This window comes from Cibotium barometz, chromosome 45 (assembly GCF_041138505.1).
Source record: "Cibotium barometz isolate CiBa-2024 chromosome 45, ASM4113850v1, whole genome shotgun sequence".
Classification (NCBI taxonomy): Eukaryota; Viridiplantae; Streptophyta; class Polypodiopsida; order Cyatheales; family Cibotiaceae; genus Cibotium; species Cibotium barometz.
Genome location: NC_141090.1, coordinates 19407573 through 19429308, shown reverse-complemented (window position 1 = coordinate 19429308; position 21736 = coordinate 19407573).

The window sequence follows — 21736 nt, the reverse complement described above, 5'->3', positions numbered from 1 at the left end:
AGGATGTAAATGGAGATGTGGATGGATGCATGTAGATGTAGAGGTATAGATGTAGATGTGAATGGAGATGTGGATGTATACATGTAGATGTAGATGTATAGATGTAGATGTGGATGTGGAGGTGGATGGATGCATGTAGATGTAGATGTATAGATGTAGATGGGAATGGAGATATGGATGTATGCATGTAGATGTAGTTGTGAATGGAGATGTATATGTATGCATGTAGATGTAGATGTATAGATGTGGATGTGAATGTGGAGTGGATGTATGCATGTAGATGTAGATGTATGGAGGTGAATGTGAATGTGGATGTGGATGTATGCATAGGGATGTAGATGTATGCATGTAGATGTGAATGTACGCATATAGTTGTGGATGTATGGATGTGAATATACGATTGTGATGTGAGGGAATCTGAAGTGATGAGATGGAAATGATGTGATGGGATGAGTATACATATGAATGGAATATGGAATAAGTAATGTAGATTGAGGAGGGATAATGTGGAAAAATGAAAGTTAAAATAGAAATTGTATTGTAAACTGTTTGTAAATGCTGTTTGTAAATGCTGTCTGTAACTGATTGTTTTATGTCAAGAATGCTGGGGGGAGCATTTTGACCGTCTTGTGATTAAGGTCATGATGAGAAAGTTGCAACTGCTGACGGGGAGTCAATGAAGGACGTCTCGCGTAGCAAGGTCGGCCGAGGTCTTGACAAGCCTCGGTGCGATTAAAATGGTGAGCTTCCGATACGGTGGATGAGGGGCCAAGGAAGCGGCCTATGCGTGAAGCGCTAGGTTACCTGCGAAGGATCCTAGAGGGTGCTGACCATATGGTGCTCGGGCTCTGGGTCGCCTAGGATACCCACGCGTGCGTCGAGGAAGATATTGGAACAGAGTTGGAGTTGTTTTCTGAAATCGAGCATGGATCTGGTTGATTGACCTTGCTGGTCTTCAATGGATGAGTCCATGGCTCCTTATATGGATCTGTTGGTTGATCTTGCTGATCTTCAACGAGAGTCCATCATGTTAAACAAGTATTATGGGCTAGGAACTATCGAAACGGCTCCTGAGCGTTCTAGTTGCCAATGATGCCATAGATACTCTGATGAAGGAATGATGGGAAATTAAGAATCAATTGGATAAATTGGAAGATGGTGATCAATGATACTATGGTTTTATTAAAGGATTGTTTTAAACTGGTTGAATCTGGTTGAAAAAGGCAATTTCATATTGGGTGTGTGAGTGGTGTGACTAGTTTTATTTTGCATGAACATCCGGCTAGGGGGCCTTGGAACTCTTTTCCTTGGTACCCGGGATAAAACCTAACCAAATTTTTAATTGGATCCCATCACTACAGTGGTTGGGCGGTTGGCTAACCCATGGGATTGGATGGGGTTAGGCTGGACTGATGGATCCGTAAATCGAGACTCAAACTTTTGTTTTTACGATAGAAAAAAAAAAATAAATCCTGGACAGAAACTGTTCTATGGATAGGAATCAACAGCTGTGCCTCTTGAATGGGGAAAAAAGCGTTGATCCCAATGATCCAAGTGCAAGTTTCTTCCTTGAACGGACTAAGTATCTTATAGATGTAATCGGATCATCTCGATCAGAAATGATCTTGACTACGTTAGAGTAAAAAGTTATCCTGGTGGAATCGCCCGTGCTTTCCGGTAGAGGAAGTTTTTCCGGGTTCGGTTTTGGAACAACCGACGGATTAGTCTCTTATCCGGATATCCGTGGGCGAGACCCCGAGTGTGGGACCCCTGTCCCGCGCGAGAAGCGCTACTTCCGCTGCCAGTACCCTGAATCCGTTGCTCGGTGGGAACAGGGATCTTACACCAGTCCTCCCTTTTCAAGCCCCTCAAGGAAATGGTGGTCAGGTTAGCTTGGTTAATTTTTAAAAAGAAGAGATTTTTCTTAAATTAGTGTTAATGAATGGTGTCTTTTCCTTTTAAAATGACGACATAAAAATTATATGAAGTTACGAATTATGTGATGTTGTATTTGATAAATTGCATTGAAATTGTTATCTTCATGAATTATGAATGTTATATTTAGTAAATTGCATTGAAGTTGTTATCTTTAGAATTCAAGATTTTTTTTGGCTTCAACGCTAACTCCGTTCCGTGCTTGTGTAGCCGGGCGGCGTCATTAGCAAAGCCCGGGAATGGCCCAAGGTATCCCTCATACCTTTGGGAGAATAAGGATCGCCGATTGAGGCGAGAGATTATGAGGCTGCCTAGTTCTGAGGGCCCAGGCTAGTGCGGTAAATAAGCCCACCCTAGTGTGCAAACATCCCTCTGAGGGGCGGGAGGATCGAGCGATGGAGCCTGAGAGGGTGACAGGCCGGCTTGAGTCCTCGCCAGCGGCCGACGATGAGGTGTATGGTCCCGTAGGGTTTTGCCCAGCATGTAGAGGCTGGAAGACCGAATTCTAGATCATCGGTAGAATAAGAATAAGAGAGTCAGTTTGGCTTGTATGGAATTGGTTCATGTATAAACTTTTTGTATAATTACATCTTGTCTTTGGTATGATTGTATTGTGTAAGAAGGCTGTTTTAACGAACCTTGTGAAAAAGGGCCTTAATTAAGGAATATATTTATTTATGTCAAACAGTGTGGTAGGATTAATTAGAAAACAAATTGATGCGTGAGTAGGGTGGAAAGTGGGAGGATGGAATGCCCTCACGGCACCATCCTACGGACGGGTGGACCCGATTAGTCGGGTAGCTTTCCAACAGATTAAGTGAAAGCCCTACACTAGATAGTTAGGTTCCTGGGCAACTCTATTCTAGAAGACGAGGCCAGCAGCTGTGCCTTGCATAAGATGAGGAAAAAAGCGTTGTCCCTAGAAATCAAGTCTAGTAGTTGCCCAATTTATGATCAATTGCCCTATGGGTGATTTGATGTTTAGAAAATCATGCTCCCCCTACGGGATAGAGCTAGGTCATACCTATAAATCATATCCTTGAATCTCTACAGGGTCAAGGTGTCGATGAATAGGAAACTTTTCCCAAGATAAGACTTAGCGGACTATCTTAAGTGTTCTCCCATTTTAGAAGGGAGGAACCTTACAATTGGTATCAGAGCCAGGTTTAGCTCCTAGGAATTGCAGTTTAAGGACTGTCTTGTAATAAATGTTTTACCTAACATAATTCTAATTAGTAAAGATATCCTACTAAAACAAATAAGTTAAATTGATGTTTGAATGATTGTAGGAAGAGAAAGATGCCTACTCCAAGTTTCTGGTTTTCCAATGCATCTTCGAGACTGCTAGTCACTCCTCGAATTTCGAGTTCCGCGACACCATGGTGCAGATATTAGAGAAGATATCCCTCCCTCATTTCTCTCGTATTCAAAGAGGATGGGGTAGAGATTTCTGGAGTCGTGGTCCGAGATACTTCTTCATCTGAGCAGATCAAATTGGGAACCTCACCACTGACCTTAAGCGGATTCGTTGGATTGAGAAGCTGAAGATGATCCGCTTATTTTGGTTTGTTCGGTACCCCCAGGGTCGACACCGCTGTGACTGTAGATGGGGTTCACATACCCCAGGATCGTTGGGTGTATGACAAAGTGATGCAGGTCTTACCTGCTAATAGAGTAGCGGTGTTGGGATCTACCCCAATCCAGAGTTTACCACCCTTACCATCAGTTTTTAGAGTCTTAGAAACTACAGCGGAACCCCCATATTTCACCTATGTGGACCGCTCTACCCTTATGTCATAGTCAAGCCTAGGAATTTCCCTTCATAGCAAATAAGACTAATTATATTAGTCTCAGATCTTTGTAATAAAACTTGTCCTTGTAAATATTTGGAAATAAAATAATTTCAATGTTTTACTCTCCAAAAATAAGCGTTGTGCAAATATGAATCTTGTAACCTTAAAAATTGTTTTTTACAATGATGGCCAGGACGACCACCCTCCACTTCCCAATGCGCTTTACACTGATACCCAGGAGAAGAAGCTCCTGCTCAAGCAAATGCAACCTCCCTCCTTTAAAGGAGAAGGTTCAAAGGTTGAGAAGGATGCTGAAGTCTGGATTGAGGCGATGGATGATTATTTCTCTACTGGGTGCCGGTACTGGAGTAGCAAATCAGTCTATGCTCGCATGGTTTCGCCTCATTGGAGATGCTAAACTTTGGTGGAAACAGTGGTGCCGTGACAAGGAAGTCACCGAGCATTCTCAAACATGGGAAGACATCAAGCAGGCAGTGAAGGAAAGATATCTTCCTCCATCCCATGAATCCATAAAGATAAATGAGTTTTTTAGTCTTAGATAGTGCAGCTTAACTCTTGAGGACTACTATTCCAAATTTATTACCCTTCGGAAGTATGCCCCAGCTATGACTACTTCCCAACAAGTGGCTCGTTTCTGCCAAGGGCTAAATGAACCCCTAGATTCCCGCCTTGAAGCAATGAGGCCAAGCACATTAAAGGATGCTCTCATACGAGCAAAGCCCCTTGTGAAGGAAATGAAGGCTAACAAACCGAAGAATCAAAAGAGATCTTACCTTGAGGCAAAACTTAAAGATCAGCCCTACAAGAAACCTCAACAGAATTTTCCTTACTACAACAGAAGGTGCCAAGGCAACTCTTTTGTCCCCCGCTCGTATGCTGCTTCTTCCAGAGAAGGCCCTCTGTGTTTTGAGTGCAATGAGCCAGGACACTTTAGAGCCAACTGTCCCAAGATGGCAACATCATTTCCCCAAGGTAACAGAGGAAATCAAGGCCGTGGAACCCCTACCCACCAAGGTGCAAGAGGCAGTGGCCGTGGCAGAGGCCGCGGAGGAGCAGTTGCTAGAACTGCGTGTGTCATAAGTGAAGAACTGACCTTGGAAACGGCTGAAGAAGAGCGTGCCACCATCCATGCGGCAGTAGAACACCAAGGTCCGAATAAACAATTTGGTGTAATCCAAACCCCCGCCACTCATCACGGTAAGCCATTTCAGCTTTTGATTGATTGTGGCAGTACCCATTCATTCCTTTCTCCTAGGTGCTTGCAAAAATTAAACTTGAGTCAAAAAACAGCTAGAAAAATGATAGTAGAGTTAGCCAGTGGGAAAGAAGTAGTATCTTGCCACTCTATAGGAAACCTTGATTTTGAGCTGGGTAATGAGCAAACTCATGGTCACTTTAGAGTCTTGCCATTAGGAATTTATGATGGAATCCTTGGGATGGATTGGTTAATTGCAAACAAAGCTAGCATTCATTATAACCAAGGGAGTATCACTTTTGAAAATGAGCATGGCCAAGTAATATCTGTTCAGGGGATCACAGGAAAACCTAAGTCTAGGGTAGTCAAGGCAAAACATCTTCTCAAGGAAACACGTAAGGGTCAGCAAGTTTTCTTAGTCAAACTCAACAAAGTCATTGAACCTAGTATGGAGACAAAACCCTCTTGGCTCCAAGAATTCTCTGACACCTTCCTTGACGAGCTTACAGGGTTACCGCCTCCTCGAGAAGTCGACCATGAAATCGAGGTGATCCCTGGAGCTCAACCCGTCTCAAAAACTCCCTATAAAATGTCCCTTTCTGAAGCCATCGAACTTAAGGAGCAACTTTCCCAACTCATTGAACAAGGATTTGTACGCCCCAGTAGCTCTCCATGGGGAGCACTTGTTCTTTTCCAAAAAAAGAAGGACGGGACTCTCCGCCTCTGCATAGATTATTGAGGGCTAAATCAAGTCACTGTCAAGAATAAGTATCCTATCCCTTGCATCGACGAACTTCTTGACAGGCTTCATGGGGCCAAAGTCTTCTCAAAAATAGATTTGAGGTCTGGTTACTATCAGATCAAAGTCAAGGAAGCAAATATACCCAAAACAGACTTCAATACCTGTTATGGCCACTATGAGTTTACTGTAATGTCATTCGGGTTAACCAATGCTCCTGCAACCTTCAACCGCCTAATGCAAGATATATTCCGCCCTTACTTGGATGAGTTTGTGCTTGTTTTCTTTCATGACATCTTAATCTAATCCAAATCAATGGAAGAGCATGAGGAGCATGTGCGTAGAGTTCTGCAATTGCTGCGCAGACACAAACTCTATGCCAAGAAGAGCAAATGTACCTTCTTTACTCATCAAATTGAGTATCTTGGATTCATCGTCTCCAAAGAAAGCATCTCAGTAGACCCTGCCAAGGTCAAGGATATTCTAGAATGGCCACCCCCTAAATCAGTTCGTGAAGTTCGTGGATTTTTGGGAATCACGGGTTGGTATAGGATTTTTATCAAAGATTATGCCTTGGTAGCTGCACCTTTGACGGATCTTCTTAAGAAGGATTGCAAAATAGTGTGGCTGCCAATCCATCAAAACAGCTTTGATCAGCTTAAAGTCATTATTACTTCTGCCCCAGTCTTAAAGCTTCCTGATTTCTCCAAGGAATTTGAAGTGGTTACCGATGCTAGTAGTCTAGCACTTGGTGGTGTCTTAGGCCAAGAAGGAAGACCAGTCGCTTATACTTCCCGCAAGCTGAAGCAATATGAAGCAAACTATGCCACCCATGATTTGGAGCTCTTAGCAGTTGTTCATTGCCTCAAATTATGGAGACATTATCTCTTGGGGGCAAATTCCAGCTTGTAACTGACCACAAAAGTCTAAAGTGGATCTTCACCCAGCCTAACCTCAACATGCGACAAAGGAGATGGATTGAAATTCTACAAGAATATGATTTCGACATCAAATTTCACCCTGGGAAAGATAATGTGGTAGCAGATGCACTTAGCTGCAAATCTTTCCTGAATGTAGTTTCAATGCCAAATAATCCCATACTGGTCAAGGTGGATGAAGTCTCATCTCATGATCCAGATTATCAGAGGATGAAAAAATTAGTAGAAGAAGGGGGACATTCAGAGAAAGAGAAGAATCTAATCAAGGGATACTCCACTCATGAAGGAAGCCTCTACTTCAATCACAGGCTATGTATAAGGATCTTGCTTTAAAGAAACTAATCCTCCATGAAGCTCATGATAGCCCTGTTGGCAGGACACCCAGGTTATGCAAAAACATTAAATGCTATAAGAAGGAGCTTTCATTGGGCAGGCTTGAAAAATGATGTGCTTCGGTACTTGAAGCAATGTCTCTCATGCCAAAGGATCAAGGCTGAAAGGGTCAAGATGCCTGGAAAACTTCAACCCTTAGATATTCCCCAAATGAAGTGGGAGTGCATTAGTATGGATTTTGTCACAAGTCTCCCCACTGTTCAAGGAGGATATGACTCCATTCTAGTAGTAGTGGACTTGCTTACCAAAGTAGCTCACCTTATACCAGCAAAGAAGACCTTCAAAGCTTCTGATGTTGCTCGAATATTCATCAAGGAAGTCCTCAAACTTCATGGTCTCCCAAAAAGGATAGTAAGTGATCGGGATTCTGATTTCACCTCAAAATTCTGGCAATCTTTATTTCAAGCTCTGGGAACTCAACTTTGCTTTAGCACAGCCTATCATCCAGAGACCGATGGCCAAACTGAGAGAGTCAATCAAGTAATTGAAGACATTCTCAGAGCATATTGTGGACGAGAACCCAGAAGGTGGATTCAATACCTTCCTCTGGTAGAATTTGCCTACAATGCGTCTTATCATCAAAGCATAGGAATGTCACCATTCAAGGCACTCTATGGGCAAGAATGCCTGTCTCCTCTAAATTTCTCTGATCCAACCATAAGAGTTGAGGCATCCAGGAAAATGCTCGAAGAGATGGAGGAACAAACCAAGGCGATCCAAAAGGATATTAAAGCTGCCCAAGATCGACAAAAGCATTATGCTAACAACAAGAGGTCTGAAAGGATCTTCAAGGAAGGAGACAGAGTTCTTCTACGAGTCCAACCCAAACGAAGTTCTCTATCACTTGGGAAATATAAGAAGCTCAGCCCTAGGTATTGTGGTCCTTATACAGTTATCAAGTGTCTAGGTAAAAGTGCCTATAAACTCCAACTCCCAGCCCATATCAAAGTCCATAATGTATTTCATGTAAGTTTGTTAAAACCATATGTCCCCAGTCTCGATCATATTCTTGATGATGAACAAGTTGTAATCCCTACTCAAGGAGTCCTTGAATTACAGCCCAGTAGCATCATAGATTCTAGGGAAAGGCAACTCCGAAATAGAACTCCTGTAGAACATCTGGTTCAGTGGAAAGATTACCCTGAAGAGGATGCAACTTGGGAAGATGAAGCTACACTCTTAAAGGATTATCCCCAATTCATGACGAGATGAGGACATCTCGATTTCTTTAAGGGAGGAAGGATGTAACGTACCCATCTTCACTAATAAAGAAATGTCCATGTAATTATGAGTTTTTATGGTATAAATATCAATGATTTTTTTATTTGAGTCATTTCTACTTAGAATCTTCAAATTCTGAGCCCAAATTTGGAATCTGCGCGTGCGATTTTACCCTAATATAGGATTTTACAGCATCCAAAACGGACACCGGATCAAGCCTATATGCTAATTTCAATCATTTTAGTTAAAAACGGCGACCTTTAAACCTTAATAAATGCACGACCGCACGTCCGATTGACGAACGGTCTGAACCCCTGCGACCAGGAGAACCTCCCGGACAAAAAAAATTTCGCCCCCCAGGGCGGTCCGGCATGCAAATCGAGGTGGATGTCCCAAATTTGGGTATCTCGTTCCAAAATTTGGTCCGTACACACTTACTAGGGTGCCCGTACAATGGCCGCCCAAGAACCAAAGGACGATCGCCCACTGTATGGTCCATGCGTACCCTTACGTGGGCACCCATGCTGCCCCAGACTAGATAAGGTACATGCGTACCACTCCTTTCCCGGACAACCGACACCGTACCTTTCCCCTAGACCCATGCAGGCCACTGATCCATAGCCTTTGAAGGTACACCGTCCTTTCGTCCTTGCTTTGCGGAGCGCCCGTACCCTCACCCCTCAGCTATATAAACCCCCGGGGTACTCCACAGACGGCATGCATCTCTGTGTAGCGTATGCCCTGTTGTGCCGCTGTCCGTACCGCCGTCCGTCCCTGTGTAGCGTACTTGCTGCAAGTACAGCCGCCCTTGCAGCCACCCCTCTCACACCCCCTCATTTGGCCCTTTTCAGATAAGCCAATTTTCCTCCATCCCCCTCTTGCTAGGAGCCCCAGTGTCCTTAACTCTTCTCCCCCCCCCGTGTGAAGAGACTTACAGAGAGGCTTGCAACAACCCCTCCCAGGCCCTCTCCACGTTTTTGCCCTTGGCCCTTAAGGACATCTCACAATCCCCCCCCCCATTTGCGTAGACTTTAATAAGGGTTTTTTGACTCAAGAGAGGGTTCTTGCGCCATATTCTTTTGCTCATACGGTGAGCAAACGGGCTCGGAATTCAGATCCGACTGAAGCGTTTCGATCACAGCAGCGAGCTCTACAAGGCAACGCCTAAGATGGCCTCATCTTGGAGATGACAAAATATTGCCTCAAGAGGAACACGTAACAACGAGATGGGGGAAGATGCGCCCAATGCGGCTCCAGTCCTCCCTTTTCAAGCCCCTCAAGGAAACGGTGGCCAGGTTAGCTTGGTTAATTTTTAAAAAGAAGAGATTTTTCTTAAATTAGTATTAATGAATGGTGTCTTTTCCTTTTAAAATGACGACATAAAAATTATATGAAGTTATGAATTATGTGATGTTGTATTCGATAAATTGCGTTGAAATTGTTATCTTCATGAATTATGAATGCTATATTTAGTAAATTGCATTGAAGTTGTTATCTTTAGAATTCAAGATTTTTTTTGGCTTCAAAACCACCTCTGTTCCGTGCTTGTGCAGCCGGGCGACGTCGTTAGCAAAGCCTGGGAATGGCCCAAGGTATCCCTTATACCGTTGGGAGAATAAGGATCGCTGATTGAGGCGAGAGATTATGAGGCTGCCTAGTTCTGAGGGCCCAGGCTAGTGCGGTAAATAAGCCCACCCTAGTGTGCAGACATTCCTCTGAGGGGCGGGAGGATCGAGCAATGGAGCCTGAGAGGGCGACAGGCCGGCTTGAGTCCTCGCCAGTGGCCGACAATGAGGTGTATGGTCCCGTAGGGTTTTGCCCAGCATGTAGAGGCTGGAAGGCCGAATTCTAGATCATCGGCAGAATAAGAATAAGAGAGTCAGTTTGGCTTGTATGGAATTGGTTCATGTATAAACTTTTTATATAATTACATCTTGTCTTTGGTATGATTGTATTGTGTAAGAAGGTTGTTTTAACGAACCTTGTGAAAAAGGGCCTTAATTAAGGAATATGTTTATTTATGTCAAACAGTGTGGTAGGATTAATTAGAAAACAAATTGATGCGTGAGTAGGGTGGAAAGTGGGAGGATGGAATGCCCTGACGGCACCATCCTACGGACGGGTGGACCCGATTAGTCGGGTAGCTTTCCAACAGATTAAGTGAAAGCCCTACGCTAGATAGTTAGGTTCCTGGGCAACTCTATTCTAGAAGACTAGGCTAGCGGCGGCTGTGCCTTGCATAAGATGAGGAAAAAAGCGTTGTCCCTAGAAATCAAGTCTAGTAGTTGCCCAATTTATGATCAATTGCCCTATGGGTGATTTGATGTTTAGAAAATCACGCTCCCCTGCGGGATAGAGCTAGGTCATACCTATAAATCGTATCCTTGAATCTCTACAGGGTCAAGGTGTCGATGAATAGGAAACTTTTCCCAAGATAAGACTTAGCGGACTATCTTAAGTGTTCTCCCATTTTAGAAGGGAGAAACCTTACAGCTCCCGACGACAAGGGTGTAGTAGCCAACATAGAGGGGGAAGAGTAGATGAAGCTCCTACCCTGGTACCGCTTTTTGTGCTTCTCTTGCTTGTTGCTCAGCCCCCGTTAGCATGAACCAGGCTCTAATACCATGAAAAGATGTAGGGGAAAAGAGAGTTTGAGCTCTTGCAAGCACACACACACTCACACAAACCCTAGAAGAGAGCACACAAGGTAAGAGACTAGAAATTCTTCTTCTTCTTCTAACAACAAAAGAGGTCTATAAAGAAGATAAATTGACTAACACACATAATAGAGCCTGAACCAATGTTAAATTAGGATTTTTAATCATTATTAAATTTTATTACTTCTTATTACTTTTTACTAATTAAGATTATTATTCTTTATAAATATAGAGCAAACCCAATAAAAACTACTTCATTCCATTGTAGCCTCCTTTCCAAACCCTCCCCCTTGCCAGGTTCTCCCTCTTTCTCTCTCTCTCTCTCTCTCTCTCTCTCTCTCTTCCCCTTCCTTTATATTTATTTATTTTATCATCATGATGTTTTGTCTTTTAAGATCCCAACAAGTGTTTGTTGTGTGTGTTGTGCCTTCAGTTTGGCCTTCACATGAGGGTAGAAGATGGCTCCTAACACCCGTTTTAAGAAGTCTCATACACAACATGATGTGGTGGATGTCTCGCAACAACCAGAAGGATCCAGAAGCACCAAAGTGCCTCATGTGAGTGAGGAAGCCTTTGCAGTAGTCACACCCACAGTGGATAGTCATGTTGGTGGCTCAATGACCCCACAAAGCTCTGGGAAAAGGCTAGTTCGTGAAGACCCACCAACACAAGATGTGCCTTATTTGCAAGATGAGTTTGGCTAGTTGGTGACTACAAAACTATCGCAAGATTGGTTGTCCAAGCAATTTTTGGACAAGGAAGAGAGGCTTCCAGGGGTACTATTGTGTTGGCTTTTGGTGAACCGAGCCATAAGGACCACGGATGATCATCTAAGAGAGCTTGAGGAGAGTTTTGATCAACATGGGTATGTGCCTACACAGGGTGAATTTATTGTGTCATAGAGTTTTCCAGGGTAACAACCAGTGGAATTTAATCCTCAAGAAGCAAAATGGGCTAATGGATTTTGGACAAATGAGTCCCATCATTTCAATGTGGCGGTATGCATATCTCCTTATCTTTATTTTATTGATGCTATTTTATTTTGTGGTTTTTACACATGACGATTGTGTTATGTGTTTTTGTAGTTTGTAGAGATGATGGATTAATAGAGGTGGAAACACCTTCATAACAAGAAACTTATCATATGGGATGAAAATGTTGGAATATGTGATCAATGTCATGGTCTAAGGTTAAGGCACACAATGAAATGTAAAAGGACCATGTAATATGAAGAGAATCCAGGTGAATGAAGGGTAAACCCCCACTTGGAGTAGGCAAGTTTTAGAAGATGCTCTGGAGGCTATATTCTAGGGAGCCATGTGGGGGGAGATGGCCTTGGATGCCCTTGATAATATGTAAGCAATGATGTCACTCAACCTTGTACACTTTGGCTATAAAATGATGGCCCTCCTAATGAGAAAAACACGAATTTCTATGCTATGTGAAGCTCCCCATCATGCTGCCATTGTGTTCCCTTAATCCTTGATTAAGTACTAGTTAATTATCTTTTTGCTCATGTGACCACCATGGTTTATATTGAACCACCATAGCTCATTTATCATCCCTTGCTCACATTAAGCTTGCATTATCACTCATTATGCTTTTCCCAACATGGTATCAGAGCCATGATTATCCTTAGGCATAGTAATTAACCACATTAATTATATTTCTCATTTTTTCAAGCTTTCCATTAAAGCTCCAACTCACCCCCTGCTGGTTTTTTGCTTCATACGAGCTCTATAGTTCATCAAATCACAAGCTTTTTGATTCAAAAGAAAGCTAGCAGCCGGCTCCATCGACGCCTAGCTCCATGTGAGCTCCCACGCTGTCTATGCGGCACAATCAACTCTGCAACAGCATGCTGCCTTCTAGCGAAATTCGTCAAATTAGCGCTGTATGGTGAATGGTTTGCTAATTCCTCTTGTGAGCATAACATTGATGCTATGAAGCCCCCACGTGTTGATTTTCATGAGCAATGGTCCATTGTAGCTGCTGTTTAAACTAATTTATCAGTGGCAGTACATGCTGTGTTGCAGAGAAGATTTCCAGAGATTGAAGCAGCATCGTGACATGTTTGAGTGCTGAGTTTAAAGCCAACACCTTGGTTTTCACTTGGTTTAAAGCATTTTATGTTTCTCATTTGGGAAGAGCTTCATTCAATTGCTCAAAGCTCTTTGTTTTTGGGGCAGTTTTCCCTCTTTGAATTAATCACCTCCACTAATCATCATGTACTTAATAGTAATTATCTATTGAGATGACATTTTAATATGCATATTGAGTTGAATACCTCTTTGCAATCATGCCATCGGATGCGGAATCATCCAATGAAGCTTATATCAAGAAATCATTGAAACCCAAAAGCAAAATTAGAAAACCTAGGATGAAAATCAAGTCTAGGCCCAGTTATTATTACTATGCAAAGGCTTATGGGTTTGGGGAATTCTTGAGTAATATCATGCATCTATATGGTGAAGGGGGATTCTAGCTTTTAATACTTTGCATTGTTCAATTCCAATCATGGAGTCAACTTACATATCATCCTCTTTCATCAAGAAATTCAACGGTCATGACTTCCACACTTGGCAAGTCAAAATGAGGTTCTTACTAATGAAAGAAGGAGTTTGGGGCATAGTCAATGGTACTATACCTAAACCTGCCACACGAGAAGGAGAAGTCTCTTGGCAAACCAAGGATGAGAAAGCATTAGCTCTCATTGCCCTTGGAGTTGAAGATAGTTATATACATTATATTGGTAATGGAACATCTTCACAAATTGCTTGGAATTCATTGGATAAATCCTTTGGTGCTCAAGGCCTCCACAGCAAAATCAATCTCAAAGTAGACTTTTACAGTCTAGAGTTCAAGGTTGATGAGACACTTGCGTCTCACATCAACACCATGAAGAGCTTGATGGCCCAGCTCGAAGCCATCAATGAACCAGTCAAGGAGAGTGATGCCATAGCCATCCTCCTAAAGTCAATGCCATCCGAGTATGATACACTCATGCCGACCTTAAAGTACATGCAGGATCCCACTTTGGAGGGAATAGAGAGTGTTCTCTTGGAAGAAGAGAAGAAGTTGAAAGGTAGGGCCATTGATCTTGTCTCAACCCAGGCATACCTTGTTCAAAAGCAAGCCGGCAAACCACTCCAATGTACACATTGTGGAAGGACAGGCCATCTTCTCAAGAATTGCTACCACAAAGACAAGCCAAAGCAAATGTGCACCAAATGTGGAAAGCCAGGTCACCTCGCGACAAATGCTACACCAACCAGGCAAATATGGCAAGCACTTCGAATGATTCCGAAGAAACAATTCAAACATGTAACAATGTTACTACCTCTTTTGATGAAGCGGTAGATGCAGATTGGGCTTTCTAAAGCCAACAATGTTTATGCCCTCTCTTACCCAAATGTTTATGTATGGACACCTCTAACCACCGATGATGTAGGTTATGTGTTATTTTTATGATGCCCACAGTATCTCTCAGTAGGCCATGTAGCCCTCAAGGGGGGATTGATGGGGAGTTGGGTCTCCATGACCAACAAATGATGATGATGCCCATGGATATGATGATGATGATGCTATGATGATGATGGGGTATGGGAGAGGAATGTTTTCATGTAGGAATGTTTTCATGTCATGCTATTTTCTTTTCGCAATGTAGAAGCTATGCTCCCTATGAGCGATGCTAATTTCTTTTATGTACTGTAGAGCTATACTCCTTATGAGTTAAACTTTTTCTTTCATGTAATGTTTGGATCAAGGGAGGACAATATACCATGCCATGATCAAGGGAGGGTGTTGGAATATGTGATCAATGTCATGGTCTAAGGTTAAGGCACACAATGAAATATAAAAGGACCATGTAATATGAAGAGAATCCAGGTGAATGAAGGGTAAACCCCCACTTGGAATAGGCGAGTTTCAGAAGATGCTCTGGAGGCTATATTCTAGGGAGCCATGTGGGGGGAGATGGCCTTGGATTCCCTTGATAATATGTAAGCAATGATGTCTCTCAACCTTGTACACTTTGGCTATAAAATGATGGCCCTCCTAATGAGAAAAACACGAATTTCTATGCTATGTGAAGCTCCTCATCATGCTGCCATTGTGTTCCCTTAATCCTTGATTAAGTACTAGTTAATTATCTTTTTGCTCATGTGACCACCATGGTTTATCTTGAACCACCATAGCTCATTTATCATCCCTTGCTCACATTAAGCTTGCATTATCACTCATTATGCTTTTCCCAACAGAAAACAATAGGGTGGTTGCATGGACTAATGCAATATTTAAAAGTAAGTACAACTTATGTCAATGTTTTACTCTTTTGTTTCCATTACCTATGTTGGTTTGATCTTACCTTTGATTGTAGAGTGGGATAAATTCCCCGAAAGATATTCGTTAGTTTGTTGTCATGGCTCATGGTGGCTGAGCTATTAATGTACCTAGCAAACCTAAACAAATGACTTCATGAATTGACCTAAATTTATTGCATATATTTTATAGTGTAGCATGTCTTTGACCTTATATAAGGTACTTCAAGCAGAGTGACACACGTGCATATGCCTCAAATGATGGCCCATGATGTATTTTTAATGCAAAGTTTTGGGCTTGCCAACCCAACCACCTTACTCAATAAGCTCACAGACGAGGAGTGAAAATGGGCTGAACTCATTATGGCACGTGATAAGCACAAGCCAAGGTCAAGATGGTACAAGGTGCCCATGACCTTGTTGTGCCAATTGATATTCCAGGTATGCTATTTTTTCTTGCCTGTTTGTAGCAATCACTTTACTTTTGAAACTTCACATCTTAATATATGAAGCTTTCATGCTTGAGTGAAATAGGTGGAGTTCAAAATAACATTAAATGTGAGGACATACCAATCATATTCCAACCATTGTGGAGGTTGCAAAATCTCACAATCTCTCTCCCCGCCGATGGACACTGTACCTAGAGATGCAAGGAGCTTACCATGAGATTAATGATGGAACTGAGGAGGTGACCTACACAAACTATGTTTACATATAAGTATATAATACTTTTATCAATGATTTGAACAAAAATGTCTAGCTTGTAATTGTGGGGTAGGTGCCCATTATACTTATTGGAGTGTTTGTATGCAATCCACCAAGTAGATATAGCCCAACATATATCCGAGAGAATGGAAATGATGCAGTGGATGGGAAAGGTTTTGGGCCACATTCCATTGCTATTTAAGTGTGAATATTGTAATAGGAAAGAACCCGATATGAAATATGGGTCGGGACCATAAGCCTCTATGAGGTCAGCTGAGAGACTAGTGGTTACTGCAAGGTATGAAACAAGAAATAGCTTTTTTATAATTTGAATTTGTGAAATCATGTTCAAGACGGTAGGGAATGTATCTAATTTTTTGTACTATGCAGCTCGTTGCTTGGAACTTTCACCATGGAGGGGGACCTAGTTCTTGATTGCTTTGCAAGCACGGACATGTAGCATGGAAAAGGCATGTAAGCAAATGCTCCAACATTGTATAAGCATTGAGGATGATTTGCTATGCCATGAACTTGAGTTGGGAGGGCTTGAAGAAATGCTTGAAGTCCTCAATGACAATAAATTCATTACCAAGGAGATAGAGGCATTGCAAAGGGCACAAGTGGAACCTATGATGGCAACTCTACGACCTTTGCCACCATGGAATCAAGGTCTTAGGCCATATGCTTATCCCTCCCCCATGTATGCCACCTCCATTTTATCCACTGCCATCTACTACACCATTTCCTTACCATGTTCCTCCACCTTCTATGCCAATACTGACATATCCTCCAAATTGGATAACACTATCATAGCCCCTTCCTCCCCCTTGCCAGGTTCTCCCTCTCTCTCTCTCTCTCTCTCTCTCTCTCTCTCTCTTCCCCTTCCTTTGTATTTATTTTTTTTATCATCATGATTTTTTTTCTTTTAAGAGCCCAACAAGTGTTGTTGTGTCTGTTTTGTCTCTTCAGATTGGCCTTCACATGAGGGTAGAAGATGGCTCCTAACACCCTTTTTAAGAAGTCTCATACACAACATGATGTGGTGGATGTCTCTCAATAACCAGAAGGATCCAGAAGCACCAAAGTGCCTCATGTGAGTGAGGAAGCCTTTGCAGTAGTCACACCCACAATGGATAGTCATGTTGGTGGCTCAATGACCCCCCAAAGCTCTAGGAAAAGGCTAGTTCATGAAGACCCACCAACACAAGATGTGCCTTATTTGCAAGATGAGTTTGGCTAGTTGGTGACTACAAAACTATTGCAAGATTGGTTGTGCAAGCATTCTGTGGACAAGTAAGAGAGGCTTCCACAGGGGTACTATTGTGTTGGCTTTTGGTGAACCCAGCCATAAGGACCACGAATGATCATCTAAGAGAGCTTGAGAGTTTTGATCAACATGGGTATGTGCCTACATAGGGTGAATTTATTGTGTCATAGAGTTTTCCAGGAGAACAACCAGTGGAATTTAACCCACGAGAAGCAAAATGGGCTAATGGATCTTGGACAAATCAGTCCCATCATTTCAATATGGTAGTATGGATATCTCCTTATCTTTATTTTATTGATGCTATTTTATTTTGTGGTTTTTACACATGACGATTGTGTTATGTGTTTTTGTAATTTGTAGAGATGATGGATTAACAGAGGTGGAAACACCTTCATAACAAGAAACTTATCGTATGGGATGGAAACAATAGGGGTGGTTGCATGGACTAATGCAATATTTAAAAGTAAGTATAACTTATGTCAATGTTTTACTCTTTTGTTTCCATTACCTATGTTGGTTTGATCTTACCCTTGATCGTAGAGTGGGATAAATTCCTCGAAAGATATTCGTTAGTTTGTTGTCATGGCTCATGGTGGCTGAGCTATTAATGTACGTGGCAAACCTAAGCAAGTGACCTAAATTTATTGCATATATTTTATAGTGTAGCATGTCTTTGACCTTATATAAGGTACTTTAAACAGAGTGACACACGTGCATATGCCTCAAACGATGGCCCATGATGTATTTTTAATGCAAAGTTTTGGCATGTGTACATTTTCACAATTTTATGAATATTTGTAACGTTGAAGCTATATAAAGTGTTTCTAAACACCACCATTTTTGAGACACTAAAACTCTTTGTACATTAAGGTGCCAATATTCTTGGGAAATGGCATAATAGTACCGTTTTGGAGTGTTTTATATGTATTATGTAGTACAAGCCTACATAAAATTCATGAAAGTTGTTGTGATTCCTAGCCCACATCCTAAAACAAGAACAATTTGTGCCCCCTACTTATGACAATAGTCACTTTCCTTTTAGGGTGGATTTGCTTTTTGGGAAACGAAATTTTCCCAAATATACTAAAATGGTGTTAATAGACTCAAGAAATATTTAACACAACAGGAGAAGGGAGCTTTTGTACTATGTCAACATTGCATTAGGAATTTTTTGGACCCAAAGAGGGCCTCTTGGATTAACTTTTGATTAGGAATGGACCAATAGGAATAGGGCTGGGTGCACATTTTTTACTTCTTTGACCCTAGGGGGCCTAGGATTTGGTTTGCTAATGGGGCCTAATTACTACTCTTGTCCCCCTACCTCTTGGGCCCAAACTTAGAGGTCCCCCCACCTAGAATCGTGTGCAGATGAAAAACCCTAAAAATTGAAAATTTTTAATTTTTTCCCAAAAGTGTGTTTTCCCTCTCAAACTTCCCCCCAACATACTCTAGGTTTGGAAAGCTCATTTTGAACCTCTTTCTTCCTCTTCTAAGCTCTCCATTGCTGCAAAAACTCCATACCTCTCAAGCTCTCCCTCCTTGTCAAGCTCCCTCTCCCTCTTTCTTCCTTTTCTAAGCTCTCCATTGCTGCAGAAACTCCATCCCTCTCAAGATCTCCCTCCTTCTCAAGCTCCCTCCCTCTCAATCTCCCTCTCTCTCTCTCTCTCAAGCTCCTTGCAGAATCCCTCTTTAGTCTACCCTAGGTTCAGGAAGCCTACTCTAACCCTCTTTTAAGCTTTCCATTGCTGCACTGAAAACCCTGAACTTTCTCTCCTCTCCACTCTTATGTTGTAAAACACGCTTTTCTTTTCCCTTCTTCTCTTTTCTTACCACCATGGCCTCTTCTAGTAATGTGAGAAGACCTAGGAAGGAGAAGGTGGAAGAGCTTGTGCTGCATAACACAAGAGATGAGAATGGAGTTTGGGCTCCAACAAGATTCAGGGTTGGGGCTTGGGTCTACATGCAGCCAAGCTCTAAGGGACCACATCGAGTGCATCAACTAGGGAATATGCTACATCATTGGAAGGGGCAGCTACAAGGCTTCAAGCATACTATGAAGGACTAGTTGCCATAGTGCAACATGTGTATACCCTTGGAGACCTACACATTCAAGGCCAACGACCAAGGTTTCCTTGAAATTGTCAGTGTAACATAAACACAGCTTTAACAACATGCTAATATTGGATTTTTTGTTTCAAATTTTCTTATGATTCTCCATTTTCTTATGTCTCTCTGCAGATATTTTCCCCTCTAATTATGTTGAGGAACAACCACTACAAAGCCTCACTGAACTTTTCTATGCTATGCATGCATCCATTGGAGAGGCAATGTTTGTATCTCAAAGCCGAAGTGATCTTGTACAGAACAATATCTTTTTCTTTTCTTACTCATATTTTGTAGATAAAAAACCAAGTTTATTTGGCAAGCTAGAAGAGATCCCCAACCCCCCTCTTAACAATCCCGAATGGCCCAAACCTGATGCTTGGACCATCTTATGCTTAAAGTTTAAGATGGTAAGTGATATCAAGACATCACTCAAGTTTTCAAAGACATCTAGGTCAGTAGGGATAAATCGATTTTGTCCTTTACATGTTTTTATGCACATGTTCAATTCCATGCCAATGCACCAAACAAAAATAATGTATATTTGTAAGGAGGTATGGTCTGACCTCATTCAAGGATTACTAGGAGAGGGTTGGGAGGCTAATGAGGGGTCACATCAAGGTGATGTGTACAAGTGCAAAGTAGTAGATTCTACAGTGTCTTTCAAGTTCTTGAAGGCATGCTCTATTTTGTACATGCATCTACACTACCAAAGATGGATGCAAAAGCATGGGACATGGATCCCACTTCAAGCCTCAGAAGAAGAAATTATGCCTATTGAGGTAGCTGTGATGCTGCAAAATGGATGGATTGAGCGAGTGGCAGCAAGCAAGCATTAGACCCTAGCAAACCTGCATCAACACTTTAGCATCATCGGCTTTGACAGTGTGGAAGAGTCAAGTTTCAAGTTGATGAGAAGAAAGGTATATCTGATTCCACTACATGTCTAGAGTTAACCCTTACACTTTGGTTATTATGCCACTTTCTATATTTTTACAGATTGGGAAGCGTAAGGAGGGGACAACATGGTCTCAGAATCATGGCAAATGGGGGACCTTGAATTTTTAGCAGCAAGGTGCATAGCCCTACCAACACATAGTAGGCATGTGGAAGAGCTTGAAGATGAACTAAGTATATGGAAAAATAGCCTCTGTTCTGATGCACGTGAGGGGCAAGAGTTTCAGGATCGAGGTGAAAGCAATGATAAGATTTTAAGTCAAGGAGATGGAGATCAACATGAAGTAAATGTCACAAGAGGGGCAAAAAATGAAGACATTATAACAATTTCAGATTAGATGACATGCTTGTAATTTTGTAGCAGGCTCTTTTTTAACCAATCTTTATTTAATTGAAATCTTAATATTTTTACAAACTGTAGTTTTTTTGTCTAGTGGTCTAGTGTGAAAAGGCCAAACTTTAAATTTTAACTATAAATAGCCAAAGGTGCCTTCTTTCTCATTTTCACGTGATAGAAACCAAACACGAGCTCACACTATCTCTTTGCATTCACATGGCTACCCACTTTGACAACTTCTGTAAGTTCCTCTCCACCACCCCATGGGCGGGCAAGAGCGAGCTCTTTGTCATGTTCCTCTTACCCGCCCACCACCCCGTTGGGCGGGCCAGAGCGAGCTCTTTGTCATGTTCTCTCATGAAATCGACTTTGAAAAGTCGCTTACCCTTGCGTCCTAACATTATAAGACGCAAGGGCGAGCTCTTTGTCATGTTCTCTCATGAAATTGACTTTGAAAAGTCGCTCGCCCTTGCGTCCCAACATTATGAGACACAGATTGCATACATGGAGTAATACTTGGCTCCCCACTCCATCTCCTTTCCCCATTGCCCCAATGATCGATGGGTGCCTGTTGAGCTGCTTAAGTACATTCAACAATATGCCCGCACATCCAGCGCCTTGAACGCTTCATCGACATCTGCATCCCCATAGGAGCTTACAATACCTTCAATAAGCAAGAGGTGAAGAGGTTGGGAAGGGCAATTTAGGAACTAGGTTCCTCTCGTGGCTCGCCATTTTTGCGTTCCTCATCAGTGATGAGGATTCGGATGAGGAGGTAGAGATGCCTGCATTGCAGTTGGCAGGGTATTTGAGGGATGACAAGGAAGTGAAGGCAGTAGGAACGAGTGCTGGTGTAGAAGAGCAGCTTGCATCAGAGCACTTTCCAGATGGTGCACAATCTGCAGCTGAACAACCCACTGTAGTAGAAGATGCGGGGCCATCTTCCCCACACCAGGAGAGCAAGGTGCTGCTGCCAGAGCTTGAGATCAATCTCTTGAGCACCATTGTGGTGGAAGGTGAAGAATACTTATTTCTTCATGACCTTGAAAAGACAGATGGCTTGAGAATGGATGAATGCCTGGGCATTATATGCACGCGATGTGAGGTGGACCTTGATATGTCCAACCTCGGTCCTCACCTAGATAGTGCTATATTA